At 34.5% G+C, this 5,670-nt stretch overlaps 1 pseudogene; it reads left to right on the top strand.

Moving 5' to 3' along the window:
* Positions 1–295: 295 nt before the first annotated feature.
* Positions 296–1,023, top strand: LOC100688620 (annotated as a pseudogene).
* Positions 1,024–5,670: the final 4,647 nt, after the last annotated feature.

Here is a 5,670-nt window from a genome sequence, read left to right as displayed (position 1 = left end):
CTGAAACTCTAGTTTTGTTTGTTTGTTATGTATGTTATTATTTCTGCCTCTCCAAAAAATATGTATACTTCCATTTCTCAATTTTCTAATGAAAGTCTAAGTTTTTTTTGGTTTTTTTTTTGTTGTTGTTTTGGTTTTTTTTTGCCCTTTCACAATGAAGAATGCAGCCAGAAGGTACCGGCTGAGGATCCTCACAAGAACATGATCAATGCTGGTGCCTTGGTTTCAGATTTCCAGACTCCAGAACTCATATCCACATTTCAGTTTCTGTGCCTATAAGGAGTTTTAATTCATCATGGATTGCCTTTCATTAGACGAAATTCAGCTGAGGGCTCACCAGGTTACTCATGAGTCTCTGGAAAATAAAAGAGAATCCTGGGTTTAACCATTGAGTCTCAAGATATTAGAGTCAAGACTAACACTATACTCAATGAAAAAGGGGTGAAAATAAATCATATAGAAGAAGACATGGGCCAAATAAGTAGAGACATGAGAGAGGCAGAGAAATCTTTGGCAGAACTTAACAAGTGCTGTGGCCTTTGTGTCTGCCCATGTAATAGGATAAAGAGCTTTGATGCTGGTAAGGCTCATAAGGCAACATAGGGAGACAACTCTTCTAGCAAATATTTAAGTAGCCAGGCCATGTGACAAGTCATCAGCCTCAGCAAGCAACCACAGGAGCTATCAATGGCAGATACATTAAACATACAGTCAGTGATATGGAAAAGATGAAATGGAAGAGAACCTGACTCAAGTGAGCAATATCCTATAGGGGGAAAAAAAAAAGGCCTTTGACCTGGGCAATGAGATTAAGGCCCCAAATCGACAAATAGACCAGATCCCAGAAAAGACTGTGCTACCAACAATGATCATATTAACATTCTCAGTGTCAGAACAAAGAAACTAATTGACAGCAGGATCTACTATACTTTATCATTTATTCACTTTCTTATCTCCACTTTCAAGTCATTACCTTTTCAGAGTTTGAAATTTTGGTTCTATACTCTTCTAACTGGGAGATAATATAAAAGAAAGGTTAGGAGTGATAGTCTCTGTATGGATTTTTTTTGTATATTTCTATGTATTTTTTGTTTTTAAATTTAATTTAAATTTAATTAAATAACATATAGTATATTATTAGTTTCAGAGGGAGAGTTCAGTAATTTACCAGTTACATATGACAGTGCTCAGGGCAGCCCAGGTGGCTCAGCAGTTTAGCGCTGCCTTCGGCCCAGGTCATGATCCTGGAGACTAGGGATCGAGTCCCACTTTGGGCTCCCTACACGGAGCCTGCTTCTCCCTCTTCCTGTGTCTCTGCCTCTCTCACTCTCTCTCTCTCTCTGTGTCTCTCATGAATAAATGGATAAAATCTTAAAAAAAAAAAAGACAGTGCTCGTTCTATCAGGTGCCCTCTTTAATGCCCATTACCCAGTTACCCCATCCACACCCCCTCTAGCAACCATCAGTTTGTTTACTAGAGTTAAGAGTCGCATATGAGGGATCCCTGGGTGGCACAGCGGTTTGGAGCCTGCCTTTGGCCCAGGGCGCGATCCTGGAGACCTGGGATCGAATCCCACATCGGGCTCCCGGTGCATGGAGCCTGCTTCTCCCTCTGCCTATGTCTCTGAGTCTCTCTCTCTCTCTCTCTCTGTGACTATCATAAAAAAATTTAAAAAAAAAAAAAAAAAGAGTCACATATGATTTGTGACTGTCTCTGATTTTGTCTTATTTATTTTTCCCTCCCTTCCCTATGATCCTCTGTGTTGTTTCTTAAATTGTAAATATGAGTGAAATCACATGATAATTTTTCTTCTCTGATTGACTTACTTCACTTCGCATAATATCCTCTACTTTCATCTACATTGTTGCAAATGGTAAGATTTCATTTTCTTTTTAATGTCTGAATAATATTCCATTATTTATATACGTCACAAATTCTTTATCCAATCATCTGTTGATGGACATCTGAACTCTCCATAGTTTGGCTATTGTGGACATTGCTACTATGAACATTGGGATGCTGGTGTCCCACTTCTGTTGTTTTTATATTTTTCTTTCCCTACAAAGAAGACTGTTGGCCTATCTTTTAGTATTTTTTTTCTCAGTTCATACTCTTAGGTGGGTTTTCATACATCATATATAGTGCTGTTTTTCATTCTCTTTGTTCATTTTATTGGGTTCTTTTGCTTTCAAGATTTGGAATCATAACCAAAGACAGACATGAAAAAGGAAGTTTGGGTGGGGAGGGAGTGGCACAAGAAGAGGCAAGAGATTATAAGAGTTTGGATCGCAGTAAAATCCACAGGCCACAAAGCAAAAGTTTCAGAGCCACAGTAAATATCTAATTGTGTTTAGTTTTTAAGTTACAAATATTGCCAATTTATGCTAATTCTTGGTTTTAGAGATATTAATCACAATATTCTTTCATATATGATGACTTTGCAACCCCTCCTGTGAAAAAAAAGAATGAGTTTTCTTAATGTGAGCTTAATTTCTGAACTCTTGGTGACTTATATGTATACATCGATAATCTGATCTCATTAATATTGTGCCATACTAGAATGCTTTGTATAAAAAATGGATTTTTATTTTCATATTATGGTATTATGTTCCCATTACAGGCCTGTTAACCTCATAAATTTATCATTGGTCTTTGATGTAAATATGTATGTGTAACATGAGAATTTGTCTTTAAAGCAGGACATAAATTTTTTGGAAAAGTTTGACAAGGAAATCATGTCAATTCAGATATACTTCAATGCCCAGAATTATGTTCAGAAAGGAAAAAAGAAACTCATTTTGATCTCAGGTAGAAAAATAGATTGCTTTGAGTTTTATATAGATTTAAACTTTTAAAAAGCTAGAATTTATTCCTCTTAACTAAAAGTAATTTAGAAATTTAAAAAGTCTGAGGCTTTTTATTTGTATATGGTGCATAGATTTGAGTTCCTAATCAATTTAAAAATAAACAAGTAATGAAAATTTGTTATTTTTATTGAAAAAAAATGAAATACATCTATATATCACTGTCCTCTTTTATAATTTCATATTATTTATAAGAGAGTAACTACTTAAGGTACTTGCAAATAAATCAACATGCATACCACTCCTAGCTTTGGCGATTTTTGTTTTGTTTTGTTTTTATAATTTTCCATATCTTCTATATTAATAACAGTCAGTATTTTTTTTTGCTGTCAACTTAATATAGTCTTTCCAACTGACCTTACTTACTCTTAATGAAAGCATAGCCTCCTTCCTTTCACTAGTTATATTCCATCTTTTTACTTAAAGTAGTCAATTGAAAATGATTAAAACTAACAAAAAGCTATTTAAGAATGATTGTATTTTACTTTTGGTAAGGGCACAATTCAACTGGTAGATGGAACTTTGAGGACATGTTACAGTATGGCCTACTACCAGAAAGTTTTTAATATGTGTAAATATCTTGTCATGGCTTTTTTAAATGAGTGGAGAGAGTACAAGCCAGATTATTGATTAAGAAAAGATCAATTTAAGGACACCTGGGTGGCTCAGTGGTTGAGCATCAGCCTTTGGCTCAGGGCATGATCCCTGGGGTCCTGGGATTGAGTCCTACATTGGGTTCCCCTTAGGGGGCCTGCCTAAGAGATAGTCTCTGCCTCTCTCTATGTATCTCATGAATAAATAAATAAAATCTAAGAAAAAAAAAAGAGAGAAAAGGTAAATTTAGAGAGTTGATAATTTTCTACTCCTCTCCGTCACCACCCATACCACCACCCTGGTCACAAATCCATTTATGTTCAATATAGTTCTTAAATGTACAATGGTATTTAGTATTGTTACCCTTAGCTAGTTTCTCTTTTTTAAGATTTTATTTATTTACTCATGAGAGACAGAGAGACAGGCAGAGACATAGGTAGAGGGAGAAGCAGACTCCCTACTGGGAGCCTGATGTAAGGCCAGATCCCAGGACCCTAGGATCATGCCTGAGCCTCCCTGAGCTGAAGTTAGATGTTTAACCACTGATCCACCCAGACGTCCTGCCCTTCGCTAGTTTCTAGAGACAAAACCAAGGAAATCTTTCTCAATTACCTTTCTTAAATTCACACTCATCATTTCAGTATTGATTCAAAGATCTCATCAGATAAATATTAAAATATTCTGTTACAGTCTCCTGTTCTTCATAAGGCATTGCTTCTTCTTTATCTTATTTAATAAGAGTGTGAAAGTGTGTAGGAAAACTGCTTAATGTAATGTATCTGTAGATCTCTCATACTGCACAGGAATATAGACCATGAGATACTTTAGAGAAGACACACTATTTTATTCACATTTAAAATTAATTTTAAAAAATTAGTTTAAATGTTTTCAGTTTAAAAAAATAAAAAATAAAATAATTCAGTTTTGAGTAAATTCAATATTGTAAATATTCAATAAAATTCTAGGAATTTTAGCTTACTAAGCTCTAGGAACTCTGCTAAATGTTTTACGTGGGTTATTTAACTTCCCAGTTAAAGAACTCTACGAAGTTCATCCTATTAGTAATTCTTTTTTTTTTTTTTTAAGATTTTATTTATTCATGAGAAAGAGAGAGAGAGAGAGAGGCAGAGACACAGGCAGAAGGAGAAGCAGGCTCCATGCAGGGAGCCTGATGTGGGACTCCATCCCAAGTCTCCAGGATCAGGCCTTGGGCTGAAGGCAGCGCTAAACCTCTGAGCCACTCAGGCTACCCATCCTATTAGTATTTCAATTTTATAGATGGTATGTTGAAAGTGAAAAAAAAAAATCTACATTTTTGCTCAAAGAATGTCTTGCAGGTAGTAAATGTTTGAGCAGTCTGTCAGGGCAAATGATGGTGAACACTTGATATAACATCCCTGTTCTGGTGTTTATAAATTACTGGGGTGATCATACATCAGTCAAAGGGTTTTAACACTGAATGCATAATTGTACATTGGGATAAATGCACTGAATCAAAGAATGTATTGCTTTTGATTATATTCTATGTTTTTATATTTGAATTCATCACATGGATTACATTTATTTTTTGCTATGAACTATACATTTATAATCTTGTCTTATATTACTTTGCAGATAACAAATATTATCCATGATAGATTCATTTAATTTAAGCAATGAATGCCAATTAGTTCCAAATTCTAAAAGTTATCAAAATGTGTTAGTTTAATTGAGAAAGACTATGTTCTTAGACTTCATATCTGAAATAATAAAAGTGCTATAAAGATTCATTGTCTTTCTTCCTACCCTATTTCTGTACTTATACAAGCAAGCCATATATATTTGAAAATGTTTCATTAAAAGAATTACCTAAAATGAGATTTTCTTTCTGATAATCTTTTATTAAAAGTGCAGTTTCTTAAGAGAAATGTTCTTGTAAACTTGTCATTGTAATATTATTAGTGAGAGTTTTGACCTCACTCTTTAAACTTCACATTTTACCTATATTTACTCTTTAAATAAACCACTACGTGGGGAAACTGGTGAATATATATTTTGCTATTATCAATGTTTCTGATTTTTTGTGGTTGCCCCTGAATCCTATCGATCTTAATCCTGAGTCATACTTACTGGGTAGAAATCAATATTAATCTATTAAAACTGTCACCAGTGAAATAGCAGACTGGTTTTCTGCTTGGAGTTAATTTTCTGAATGGATCTATATTTCTGGTG

This window comes from Canis lupus, chromosome 22, assembly GCF_011100685.1.
Source record: "Canis lupus familiaris isolate Mischka breed German Shepherd chromosome 22, alternate assembly UU_Cfam_GSD_1.0, whole genome shotgun sequence".
Taxonomy (NCBI): Eukaryota; Metazoa; Chordata; class Mammalia; order Carnivora; family Canidae; genus Canis; species Canis lupus.
The sequence above is the reverse complement of the archived record's forward strand: the minus strand, read 5'-3'. Positions and strand labels throughout refer to the sequence as shown.